This window comes from Triturus cristatus, chromosome 10, assembly GCF_964204655.1.
Source record: "Triturus cristatus chromosome 10, aTriCri1.1, whole genome shotgun sequence".
Taxonomy (NCBI): Eukaryota; Metazoa; Chordata; class Amphibia; order Caudata; family Salamandridae; genus Triturus; species Triturus cristatus.
The window spans coordinates 1,027,615,681-1,027,629,573 of record NC_140593.1 but is presented as its reverse complement, the minus strand read 5'-3'; the positions used below and the strand labels follow the sequence as shown (position 1 = coordinate 1,027,629,573).

The following is a 13,893-nucleotide window of genomic DNA, read 5'->3' as shown; positions in this document are numbered from 1 at the left end:
CCAGCAGTGGAAAGAGAAAAGGGACAACATTTGAAAGGAAGGGGAGGGCGGCCATGATGGAATGGTGAAGAAGAGCCATGGAAGTGGTGCGCAGAAGGAGCGGAGGGAATAGAGGGGAGGGAAGGGATAAGGATCAAGAAGCTAGGCGGATGCCAGAGAACTGCGTGGTGTGGAACCAAATCAGAAGGATGAAAATAAGGAGGGGGGTGATGCCAGACGGGAGGAATTCCGAGTGAGTGAGTGAGGGGGGGGTTGATAGGGGTGAAGGTAAAGAAGGGGAGTTGTGCATGAAGTTAGCAAGGGTAATTAGGAACCCAACAAAAAGGGCCCTGGGACAGGTCAATGTCAATGAGGTGGGATAGAGGGATGAAGGGAGAAAAATATCTGAAATAAGGAGAAAAGGGAAACCCCAGAGGGGGGTTAATGGGAAAAATTGGAGGAGCAGGAGGGAATGATAAAAGGGGCAGAAGCGGTGAAAGGGCACAGAATTATGCAGCACAAGCTCATAGAAGGCAGTCCAAGGGTAATTGAACAGGTTACAGTAGATTAGACCAATCCTCCAGACGGTTCAGTCCTGTGTGGAGGCTGTCAGTATGAATTATCCATTTGAGTTCTTCCTTGTTGAGAATAGTAGCAATGTTCGTATTTCTGGAAGGTTATAGGATCACACTAATAACCTGCCACTTTATGTCGTCTTCAGTATGATTCAGTTGTGTGAAGTGTTCAACAAGTGGCGCATTGGCAGTTTTGCAACAAATCCGGCTTCTGTGTTGGCAGATCCGGATTCTGGTCTTCTGTGTTGTTTGCCCCACATAAATCAAGTTACAAGGACAAGTTATGGCATATATGACATTAGTGGTATTACAGTTAGAGAAGTGGCTAAGAGTAATGTTAATGTTAGCATGCACAAATGTTTTGTATCCGATATGAGACTACAAACACTGCAAGCAGCACATTTGAAATGGCCTACTAAAGGCGGTAGATTACAAAAAGTTCTAAGGGTAGAGTCCCTTTTGACGTCAGGGAGAGTTGCCCTGACCAGGTGGTCCTTTATACTTTTGCTTTTCTTTAAGGCAAATAGAGGACGATCTAGCTTAAGGTTGCCAGCATTAAGTGTCGGCCAGTGTTTAAGAATACATTTTTTCACTGTGTTGGAGATGGGCGTAAATGTAGTGACACATACAAGTTTATCGTCATTTTTATTTTTTTCTTTAGGGCTAAGTAGAATATCCCTTGGGCAATACCATGCTCTTTTAAGTGCTATCTTCACTAATTTTCGGGGATAGCCTCTGCTCGTCAATTTCTTTATTAGCAAATTGGCTTCTGAAAAGTAATCTTGTTTATAGAAGCAATTGCGCCGTATGCAAAGAAACTGTGAGTATGGGAGTGAGTCACGCAGGGCTCTAGGGTGGTGACTGCTGTATGAGAGTAAAGTGTTTTTTTGAGTGGGTTTATGGTACAGAGTGGTATAGAGGCCCCCATTGTGGGCTATGATGGAGGAGCAGGAGGGAATGATAAAAGGGGCAGAAGCGGTGAAAGGGCACAGAATTATGCAGCACACGCTCATAGAAGGCAGTCCAAGGGTAATTGAACAGGTTACAGTAGATTAGACCAATCCTCCAGACGGTTCAGTCCTGTGTGGAGGCTGTCAGTATGAATTATCCATTTGAGTTCTTCCTTGTTGAGAATAGTAGCAATGTTCGTATTTCTGGAAGGTTATAGAATCACACTAATAACCTGCCACTTTATGTCGTCTTCAGTATGATTCAGTTGTGTGAAGTGTTCAACAAGTGGCGCATTGGCAGTTTTGCAACGGATCCGGCTTCTGTGTTGGCAGATCCGGATTCTGGTCTTCTGTGTTGTTTGCCCCACATAAATCAAGTTACAAGGACAAGTTATGGCATATATGACATTAGTGGTATTACAGTTAGAGAAGTGGCTAAGAGTAATGTTAATGTTAGCATGCACAAATGTTTTGTATCCGATATGAGACTACAAACACTGCAAGCAGCACATTTGAAATGGCCTACTAAAGGCGGTAGATTACAAAAAGTTCTAAGGGTAGAGTCCCTTTTGACGTCAGGGAGAGTTGCCCTGACCAGGTGGTCCTTTATACTTTTGCTTTTCTTTAAGGCAAATAGAGGACGATCTAGCTTAAGGTTGCCAGCATTAAGTGTCGGCCAGTGTTTAAGAATACATTTTTTCACTGTGTTGGAGATGGGCGTAAATGTAGTGACACATACAAGTTTATCGTCATTTTTATTTTTTTCTTTAGGGCTAAGTAGAATATCCCTTGGGCAATACCATGCTCTTTTAAGTGCTATCTTCACTAATTTTCGGGGATAGCCTCTGCTCGTCAATTTCTTTAATAGCAAATTGGCTTCTGAAAAGTAATCTTGTTTATAGAAGCAATTGCGCCGTATGCAAAGAAACTGTGAGTATGGGAGTGAGTCACGCAGGGCTCTAGGGTGGTGACTGCTGTATGAGAGTAAAGTGTTTTTTTGAGTGGGTTTATGGTACAGAGTGGTATAGAGGCCCCCATTGTGGGCTATGATGGAGGAGCAGGAGGGAATGATAAAAGGGGCAGAAGCGGTGAAAGGGCACAGAATTATGCAGCACACGCTCATAGAAGGCAGTCCAAGGGTAATTGAACAGGTTACAGTAGATTAGACCAATCCTCCAGACGGTTCAGTCCTGTGTGGAGGCTGTCAGTATGAATTATCCATTTGAGTTCTTCCTTGTTGAGAATAGTAGCAATGTTCGTATTTCTGGAAGGTTATAGGATCACACTAATAACCTGCCACTTTATGTCGTCTTCAGTATGATTCAGTTGTGTGAAGTGTTCAACAAGTGGCGCATTGGCAGTTTTGCAACGGATCCGGCTTCTGTGTTGGCAGATCCGGATTCTGGTCTTCTGTGTTGTTTGCCCCACATAAATCAAGTTACAAGGACAAGTTATGGCATATATGACATTAGTGGTATTACAGTTAGAGAAGTGGCTAAGAGTAATGTTAATGTTAGCATGCACAAATGTTTTGTATCCGATATGAGACTACAAACACTGCAACCAGCACATTTGAAATGGCCTACTAAAGGCGGTAGATTACAAAAAGTTCTAAGGGTAGAGTCCCTTTTGACGTCAGGGAGAGTTGCCCTGACCAGGTGGTCCTTTATACTTTTGCTTTTCTTTAAGGCAAATAGAGGACGATCTAGCTTAAGGTTGCCAGCATTAAGTGTCGGCCAGTGTTTAAGAATACATTTTTTCACTGTGTTGGAGATGGGCGTAAATGTAGTGACACATACAAGTTTATCGTCATTTTTATTTTTTTCTTTAGGGCTAAGTAGAATATCCCTTGGGCAATACCATGCTCTTTTAAGTGCTATCTTCACTAATTTTCGGGGATAGCCTCTGCTCGTCAATTTCTTTAATAGCAAATTGGCTTCTGAAAAGTAATCTTGTTTATAGAAGCAATTGCGCCGTATGCAAAGAAACTGTGAGTATGGGAGTGAGTCACGCAGGGCTCTAGGGTGGTGACTGCTGTATGAGAGTAAAGTGTTTTTTTGAGTGGGTTTATGGTACAGAGTGGTATAGAGGCCCCCATTGTGGGCTATGATGGAAAGGTCCAGGAATGCTATCTGTTGTTTGCTGCTGTTAACAGTAAAATTAAGGCCATTACTGTGGTGATTAAGCCAGTTCTGAAATTGAGAGAGGTGGTCTTCAGTACTATTCCAGATGAGAAAAATGTCATCTATATAGCGCTTCCATTCTAGGATGTGGGACCTGAATGGATTGTGAGGGGATAGTATTCTGTTTGTTTCAAGCCAATCCATATAGAGTATGGCGTAATTCGGAGCGAAAAACTGCGCCCATGCTAGTACCTTTCACTTGTTGATAGAAAATGCCATCAAAGAGGAAGAAATTCTTAGTGAGGCAGATCTTAAGGAGGTGAAGAAGAAAAGAGGTCGGGACAGTGTGAGGTTGTGGTCTGGTGTTGAGGACCAAGTTAATGACTTCAATACCTTCATCTTGGGGAATGTTAGTGTAGAGCGCTTCTACATCAAGAGTGCACAGAAGGTTATTAAGGGGATCAAAGGGGAGTTCCTCTACAAGGTTTACCATGGCCATGGTGTCCTTGATGTAGCATTGCGTACTAGGAACTAAATCTTTGATAAAATGGTCAATATACCTACCCAGTGGTTCTAGGATTGAGCCGCACCCAGAGACAATGGGGCGTCCCGGTGGTGTAGTAGAGTTTTTGTGTATCTTAGGTAAGGTGTAAATCACCGGTGTGCGGGGAGATTTGGTATTAAGAAACTGGAATTCATTCTTGCTCAAAAAGCCCTGTGCAACGCCTTCTTCAGTGATGTCCAGAATAAGTTTTTGAATCTCCTTAGTAGGATCAGTAGGGAGTCTTAAGTAGTGGTCTGTTCGGGAGAGCTGTCTCAGAATATCTTGTTTGTAGGTACCAGTGTTTTGGATGACAATGCCTCCACCCTTGTCCGCTGGTTTGATTGTCAAATTGTCCATTTGTTTGAGCTCTTGTAGGGCGTTTTTCTCGGACAGTGTGAGGTTATAAGGGATATATGCACGTCTGTGTTCATGTTCAGCAATATCATTGAGGATCAATTTTTCAAAAGTGAGGATTTTAGCTGGTATGCTGTGGGGTGGCGGGGAGAAGGTAGAGGGGGCGAAATGTAGTAAATGCTGAGGGAGGTGTATATGGTTTGTTCAAAAAGAATGCATGAAGGCGTATCTTTCTAAAGAAGCGTAACAACTCAATCTGTAATTGGAGGTAATCGAGTCTAATGGTGGGGACGAAGGACAAGCCATTGCTGAGTAATGGGATTTCTTTATCAGAAAGAAGGTGGTTCGAGAGGTTGAATATGGGGATGGTTTCCTGTTCGGACATAGTAGCGGTGGGGTAAATATTCATGGAATCACTGTGAAGGCTAAGATTTCTCACCATTGGTAGTACCTTTGGCGTGTTTGTCTATCTCCGGGAGCACTGTGCCACCGGGGCAGGCGGAGCGTGCCGCGGTTGGGTGGTCTGCCCTGGTCCTGTCCTAAAAAATTAGGGTTGTCCTGAAGAGATCCCACTATTTCCAAGGGGATCGAAACGTCGTCGACTACCATCTCTAAACTCTATAATAACTGTTATCTAACTGTTGGAGTATGAGATGCCGATCTGACTTTTTGTTACTGCTTATTTTTGTGCACTAAAAAGCCACCTTTTATGTCACCTGCCTGGGTTCAGGAAATCGGCTGATTTCCCTTCTACCCTGTCACAGTTAACTCACTCACTGGTTTATCATTTTTGGTTGTTTTACAATTGCACTGCATCGACTATTATTCCCTGCATTGGCTACATATATAAAACCTGATTTCTCATTGTATCAATTGTGGTATTATATCTATTTTATGTGAATGGGACCATTGTTCCTTAAAAATATGTGTCTACCCTTGGTCCCGTCCGACTTCTAGGGTTTCCTTGTTTCTTACTTCGGATGCTGAATAACAGCAACACTGGTGTACAACATGGCTAAAACACATTGTCAAAGCCAATAGTTCTTGCACAGGTGAGACCTATTGGCTTTCCATATGCTGGTCTCTATTCCTCCCTGCCATTTGGGTGCTGCACACAGCTTGGTGGACAGGGTCAGCCCACTTCAGCCATTATTTTACATGACTGAGTGATATCATTCTGCTCTTGTACACCTACACAACAAACAGTCCCCTTTAGAGCCAAGGACTAGCTAGTGCAATGTTTGCTTTGACATAAACATATAGATCTTTGCTGTTAAGCAGTGTTCTTTTTGATACAATGCGCGCCTTCTTGCAAAAAACATTCACAAACAAAATAAGTACTGGCAGAGCCACAAGATCAGAAACCAATGCCAGACCCACTGGCTTTGCTAATATATTAAAATGTATGCAACACCTTCAAATTATTATAACTCACGCACCTCTATACACAGTGTATTCAACTCGGTAGCCAAACTACATTAGTTACAACTCTACCATCTATCATGCACTGTGTTCTCACAATAGATATGAATTGCAATGTCATAATTATTATTGTTAATAATATTATTTTACATGGTCTCAATGATGTAATATAAAGTGGATAAGCAGCACATGGAGAAGGCGCAAGTTATAGTTAATGTAGTGTGGCTACTGAACTCAATACACTGTGTATGGAAGTGAGCGAGTTATAATAATTTGAAGGTGTTGCATGAATATAAATTAAAGGTATAAGTATAATTTTAGAAATGTAAATTTTTGTGCACTTAAATATTGTTTGCAGCTAAAGAATAAATAAAGTAATATAAATGTCAAGATGGTCTGAAATTATAAATTTAAGGCAAAATTATAACTGAAGAATTTCTAATGTTTGTGTATTTTAAGTTTGGTTTATATAGAAAGAATAAATAAAGAATAAATAGAGTTTTTCTAACTATGACAAACGTTTAACTTTTGTTTTTTTATTGAAAAGTAGTGACTGTATGGATATCTGAATAACTGTATGAATGGTTGACTCTGTGTGTAAGTGGCTGTATGGGTGATTGAGTGGCTGTTTGAGTGGGTGTTTGGTTAAGTGAGTTGGTGTGTGAGTGGCTGTATTTGAGAGTAAATGTCTGTGTGAATGGCTGTATGGGTAAGTGATCAGATATGTGAGTGCTTATATGGATGTGTGAATGGGTATATAAATGGTTGTGTGGATGTGTGAGTGAGTATGTGAGTGCTTGTATGGGTGAAAGAGTGACTGTGTTGAGTGGCTGTATGGGTGAGCGAGTGGTGTGTGAGTGACTTTGTAGGTAAATAAGTTTGTGTATGAGTAGCTGTATGGTTGAGTGTGTGGCTGAGTAGCTGTACAGATGAGTGACTGATTGTATAAGTGGTTGTATGCATGAGTGAATGGTTGTGTGAGTGGCTGTATGAGTGAGTGAATGGGTGTGTGCATGCCTCTATGGAGGAGTGATTGGATGTGAGAGTTCTGGAATGGGTCTGTAAATGGGTATGAGTTGTTGTGTGGGAGTGGGCGTACAAGAGGTTGTATGGGGTGTAAGAGGTTCTGTGGATGATGTCATCAGTGATGTCATTTGAGAAGTCAGTGATGTCACTGACCATGTAATGAGTGAGGTAATATGTGAGATCATAAGCACAGCTTTGCAGGGCGTAAGTTATAGTTAATTCAGGTAACTATAACTACAGAATTGCACTGGTTTTGTACGAGTGAAATCTGAGCCTAACTATAACGTCCCTGTAACCTTAGTTTTTTTTCAGTGAATTTCTAATGTTTTTTTAATTCTATTTCCTAACTATAAAGACCAGGAGACACGTTTGCAGAGTGAAAATCGTGAACAATAGCCGATCAATTCAATATGAATTTCTCTGAACACATAGTAACCACAAATCAATACGTAAGGTTACTTAATTTATTACAAAGCCAAAAATAACTGGACATAGAGACACCTCAAAATGAGAGGGTAGAAATACATTGGAATCAACATGAAGCCAAATCTGCGAACAAAGTTGAGTCGGTGCAGCATGCACAAGACAATTAACACAAGAAAAAGAATGAAGAAGATTAAAAATCATTATTCCAAATTTCCCTGCATCGAGGGTTGATGAATGTAAAGCATTAATCTATCCCTACACTAGCGCTAACGTGACATCCCTACTTAAGCATCCTTCAGAGACTGAGATAAAAAGGTGTCAGCATATGGAGTCTTCCTAAGGAGTCTCTCCACCATCAATGGGTCAAATAGCATAAAGCCATCGAGACAGAGCTCGTTCTGAGATGCTCTCTCTCTGAAGGCAGAGAAGAAATGGGGGGCCTTTCTCTACTTGCAGCATCCCAATATTACAGGTATTTTCCCAAGAGTCCTTCCGGGTCACGCCATCCGTCCGACCACGGTCTCATAGGTACTTTTCTTCAGGAGAGCAATTTCCTGAACAGCAACATGTTGACCTTGATTCCCAGGCCTTCTCCAGTGTGAAAATACAACAGTTCTCCTAATCAGCCTTAGCTAACGATGTATCCTCTCCTCTCCATGGCTGACTACTAAAATAAGGACATTATTCTAACTAACAAGGGCGCTTCTTCCACCTGCAACACAAACGTGAGAAAGAACAAAATTCACAGCACACATGAAATTCAAACTGTTAGCTCTAAATTGAGAGCTTCCATGGAAATGCATTTCAGGCCTACAAGATTCAGCTAACATAAGAGAAATGGCATATAGCTATACGAAATTGCATGAAATAAGGCACGTTCAGCTAATATTCCTACCTACATGCTAAATGACACGATTACTAAATACATTTAATAATGAATGGTTATCAGTTGCATAACACGAATTCTTCATGTTAGTGTTTTCTGCTAGTTACATTTGCTTTCCAAATTTACTCTTCATGTTTTCTATTTAAGGACCCCAATACACGGCATTTTAGGTTATTGCATTTCAAGACCCTAACACTTCAACACGACAAAGGATTATATGCAGGTGCGTTCTACATGTGTGGTTATACTGCACCCTGACAAATGAAATGAAAATTTCTGCCACATCTGGCTTATTTTCTGCAAAGGAAGAATCTTCGGAATCTTACGCTGTGCATTGCTATGCCTGCGTAATAAATATAACGTTCGTATTCTGAATTGGGTCCAGTGTTTTTTCCAGATATATAAACATATGATGCGAGAAATAAAGAAATGTATTTAAGAGAAATAGTAAGCTGTGTATGTTGGTAGGGGCTGCAGTGAATATTCTGGGTCCTTGGCGGCCATGTTCTCTGTGGCCGCCTTCACCATAGAGAAGAGCAGAGGATGATCTGGAATGAGCATGACCTTTCTCAGAGTTAGCATTCGCCTCCGGGTCATCAGGCTCCATTGAAGCATCACACATTTCTTTCTCTGCTTAGATTCTGCTGCGAGCGCTTCTGAACTTGAGGCAAATGTTCATAAATAAATTCAAGCTCGGTGCTAGCAGCGCCCAGCTCTGGGCACAGATCTGCAAATGAGGGCAGAATTGGCTCTAGACGCTTAAACTGAAAGAATGAGAGAGAGGGGAAATGAGTGGGAAACGGTAGGGGGGAGAGTGTGCATGAGAAAGAATTAGCGAGAGACAGCAATACAGAGGAAAGAAAAGAGGAGAAGCAGAGAGAAAGAGAGGTGGCGAAATGCAAGAGTTGTTCGTTTTGTTGTAGCCGTTTTATATCGCGCGAACTCGACCCGAAGGTATGAGAGCGCTTTACATGAGCACCAAGTTGCATTACAGACGGACACATTCATTTTATTAGGCACGAGAGATTAAGTGATAAAAAATATACGGGTAGAGAGAGGCAAAGGAGGAAGAGAGGGAGTTGGGGAAGTGAGAGAGCAGGGACGAAGTATGAGAGGAGGAGAGAGTACGAAAAGTGGAGAGAGAGAGCTCACAAGAAAGAAAGGCAGAGGAAGAGAGAGAAGCTGGGAAGGACTGCGAGCGAGAGGAAGGGGGGAACCAGAAAGGGGGACGTAAAGGGAGAGAAGGACGAAAAGAAAGAGGGGCAAATGGGAGTGTGGAGGAAACAGGGATAGACAGGCAAAAACGGAGCAGCAGGTGAGAGAGAAGCTGAGAAGGCGAGTTGGAGAGGGGGAGATACAGAAAAGGGGAGAGGGGAGTGGAGAAGGAGAAACAGCAGGAGAGAAGGCAAGTGTGAAAGGGCGGAAATACACCTGAGAAGGGGAGGGGTGGGTGCGAAATGGGGGGAAAGAGGTGGAGAAGGGGGAGAGAGAGTGAACAAAACAGAAAAGGAGATTTAAAAAAGAGAAAGAAGATACAGAGAGTATCGAAGAGAAGCGGAGAAGAAGAGGAGAAAGAGATAAAAAGGGATTGTAAAGAGAGTATAGAGAGACAGAGAGAGTGCCGGGATAGATGCAGATGGGTGAACAGGGGCTGTGAGATTGAGAAAGAGAGTGCGAATGGATGATAAAAAGAGAGATAAATGGGGAAGATATAGAGAGATAAGTGGGCAATTAGAAGAGAAAAAAAGGGAGAGAGAGAGAGAGAGAGAGAGAGAGAGAGAGAGAGAGAGAGAAAACATTTTGGGGGGGGCGTGGTATAATGCCAGGAGATGCAACAAGCAACAAAGCCCCCTTACCCTGCAATAAGCTTATGATTCTGTGCTCGTGCTTGAAGACGTATTCTGTGTGTGCTGCATGAGTGCGCGGATAAATAACTACTCCCCTTCACACACCAAATGAAGACTGAAGGGGCATTAACCAATAATGCCACACCGAGAATTTATAGCGAGGAAGACAATGAATCTAGCATGGTCCAAGCAGGCAGCCCTGTAGTAAATTACCTAGTGCATGGAAGCTGGAAAGCAGACAGCCTAGCAGTAAATTATCTTCAGCAAGACAAGAGTGGAAGGAAATTTGCCTTCCACCAAGGGCTTTGCCCTCAGTGTCTCCTTGCACAATGCCTCTCTCTGTCTGTTTTTGCCTCTGGTTCTCATGCACGTCACGTGCCTCGAGGTTTGCCTTTTTATCCCTTTCCACTGGCATCGAGCAGACACAACATAGGTGTCTTAAACCTTTGTGGAAGAGGTGTGGCCAAGCGACCAGGGCGACTGACGCTGGATGCTGGGGATCACGGTTCGACCCCCGGCTCTGGCGGCAGGGGTCTGCCCAGCACCATGTGACTCTGGGCAATAGCTTGCTTAATCTTCCCGACGGCCCCCAGTGCCTTGACACCTTCGGGTAATTGTTCGCGCTTTACAAATACTGGACATTTACATTTAAACCAGCGGTTCTGAACATGGGGTCTGCAGATCCCTGGGGGTTCGCGAAACTTACTGAGGGGGTCTGTGACGGTTTGTAACATTAAATAATATTAGCATATTAATACAATATATGCAAAATGCAACATTGAACATTTTAGAACTTTCTGTAAGTGTGAATGAATATGAAATTGGAGGCAAAAAATGTAGGGGCAGATTTACAAGAACTGATGCATCTCTGCATATCAGCAGAGATGCGCCAGTTAATTTGTGTCACGCAAAAAAAACCTTACGCCACCATGGATGCGTCGCATTTACAATGCGGCGCACCATGGCGCAAGGATTGACAGATGCGTGATGCATCTATTGGCGTAAAGGCAACGCATTGCTGGAGTCGTGTTGCAAGCACGCCGCAACTCCAGCAATGCTTCGGAATGCCTATTTCTATTATGCTGCGTCACTCCTTACGCCTGCTTCAAGCAGGGGTAAGGTTTTGACCAGTGGCATCGTAAAAGTGACTCCGTGAAATCTTGTAGATTTCACTACATCACTTTTATGAGGCTTTCTTGAGTCGGAACACCCACCCTGCATACATTATACCTGACGCCGGTATAATGTAGCACAGGGCTTTACAAGTGACGCATCTCTCTAGATGCGTCACATTGTAAATGTGTGGCAACATGGCACATTGTTAACGACGCCGCTGCGTCACAAAAGTGACGCAACGGCGGCGTAAAAGTGTCACAAGGAGCTTGTAACTCTGCCCCTAAATTGGCATCTTGATTTGTGGTAGTAGAGCAAGTACATCAAGCAGAATCTAGTATAAACGACTAGTGGCCTCAATTGAAGCCTCGACATGCTAAAACAAAAAGAGAGCATGGCTTAGGACAAATAAAGATGACGGGACATGCTAGAGGCCACCACATCACTTCGTCTTTTAAAAGAAAGAAAATTCAAAAAGATCCAACATCCTATTAAATTTAAAAAATCTATTTTAGGATTAATTTTGTTTGTGATTGAAAAAAATATTTAATATTTTTTTTTTTGCTTGCCTGATGTATATTTGTAGTTGTGCTGCTTCGAGGCTGTAAAGTAGAAATTACCTATGCCGGGGTTCCTGGCTTCCAGTAGTGATTCAGTGGGGGTCCACAAAGTCATATGGTTAAAAGCACTGCCTTAAACAATGCCTGCCATCACACCAGAGAATGGCAAAATAATTCATTTTATTTCACTACTGATAGCATAAATGTTTTGTGTGTGATTTCTGTAGCCGGAAAATTATGTCTATTTGCACATCAAAGAGAAATGGTCATGAAAGTTATGGAGCTTGTTGATTATTTGTTCCAAAATACACCAAAGCAACTAACCCCAGAACTTACTGCATCCATATAAAAAATTATAAAGCACCCAACTAGGCGAGCTATGCAGCAATTTAAGTAAGGCAATAACTTCAGGGGGGAAAAAAAAATAAAGTGGAAAGAAATCTGAGCATGCTGAATACATGGTTCACCTACAGCACCAGTTGCTGGAAGCTGAGCTGAGTATTTTCCAACATGATATAATATCCGAGGTTAATACAACAAGACATAAAGAAGACCAACAACAGATACATTTCTCGAAAATATCCCATAAAATAATAAAATACCATCACCCAAAAGCAGGCAGTAAACAATACCCACACTCAAAGAAACCAAACCGAAGACCACGAATCACAGTCAGTATCATTATTCAGAAGGGACCGACTTGACGGAAACAGTGTAATGCTGTCTGGGGCACCCATGAAGCAGGAGCAGGTAACACAGCATTCACACAACATGGATTGCTGCTATATGCAGCATCCATATGTACGGAGCAGATGTGGACTCAAAGGCACCTTGCATTCGGTGGCCACAGCTGGTGCTTCATGGGGAACAGTCTTATCCACAAGCTGAACAAAATGTATGAAGTGCGACCACCTATTTGGGAAGAAAAGAGTTGTGAGCACTTCAGCTAAAACCAATAATTTGCTAAACCTTGACTGTATTAAAAAAAAAATGGAATTTCTTTTCTTCTCTGTTCGTAGTCACTTGTGTTAACTAAAGTACCTACTGGCAGGGGTTGAATGCTTTAAGGTTTACATTGCACTTAAAATATTCAGCATCTGGGCCCATCCACAGATGGCTCTTTATTGTTATTATTGATAAATGTAATGATTATTAACTCTTTCTTTTTCAGTTTGGACTCTCTGTCTGTGAGATTTGTTACTAAAATGGCAAGTTAATAGAATATGTTAATTCTTCCCCAGAGGTGGGGTCTAGTTTTGCAATAACAATAAGAAATGTGGTTTGCAAAAATATATACCACTGTGACTGAATGTTACTGTACATGATGTTTCATTAATATATTTGTAAAATATGTAAATGGTGTTACAGCACAACGGTGTCCTGTGTTCGTCAAATAACTCGAAAGTAGGATGTCTTTTCAACACAAATTAAGATGAGGAACAAAATAAAGAAAAACCTTTTGGGGATTGCCCCCGTCATAAAAATCGACGCTTTTTTACAATTACCAAATCAGCTTTAGTAAAAAGAAAAGCATATTCACAACATAAATAAAAAAAAAAGTACTGTCTAGGAGTTTCATCAGAACAATCATTCGTCGAGATAGTCTGTCTTCCATGTCTACCAGGACCCGTGCTAGAAAACAAAGCAACAGAGACCAATTGACCCAGGCATAGGAAAGTGGTGTAGTAGAAGATAATACTCAGGAGAATAAGGCGTGCTTAAGCTGAAAGGGTTCCAGCCCCGACAGCCCCTCCTCCCCCTTCCTCCGTCTGGTACTCTGACTTGGATGGGACTGCTACATGGTTAGCCAGTTCCAACGAAGTGTTGCACCTGCCCTAATACAGCTATACCCAGCAGAACAAGCAAGCCTCTGCGTCCATATTTTTCGTTTTCTTATCTGCTTCTCCGACCAACCCCTCTCTCTGCCTTATGCGTTTGCCAGATAACAGCGGTGATATGGGTAAAGTCAGAGGCGCAACTAGAGCCAAATTTCGGGGGGGGGGGCTAAGAAAAAATTTCAGGGGGGGGATGAATCTTTAAGCAATAGGTAGAGTGGAGCTGCAGGGGCTCTTAGAAGGGGTGAAACAA

General features: G+C 42.3%; 1 protein-coding gene across 2 annotated transcripts in view; it reads right to left on the bottom strand.

The window, feature by feature from the left end:
- LOC146796473 (retinol dehydrogenase 16-like) overlaps positions 1-13,893 on the bottom strand; it is a 255,129-nt gene that overhangs the window by 41,028 nt on the left and 200,208 nt on the right. Inside the window, exon 6 of one of the 2 annotated variants that reach the window (XM_085629076.1) lies at positions 7,713-8,111. The exons of the other annotated variant lie outside the window; for it this stretch is intronic. The gene's annotated coding sequence lies outside the window, so the exon portion shown is untranslated. Of the gene's footprint in view, positions 1-7,712; positions 8,112-13,893 lie in introns of those variants that run through there. 2 annotated transcript variants of the gene reach the window in all.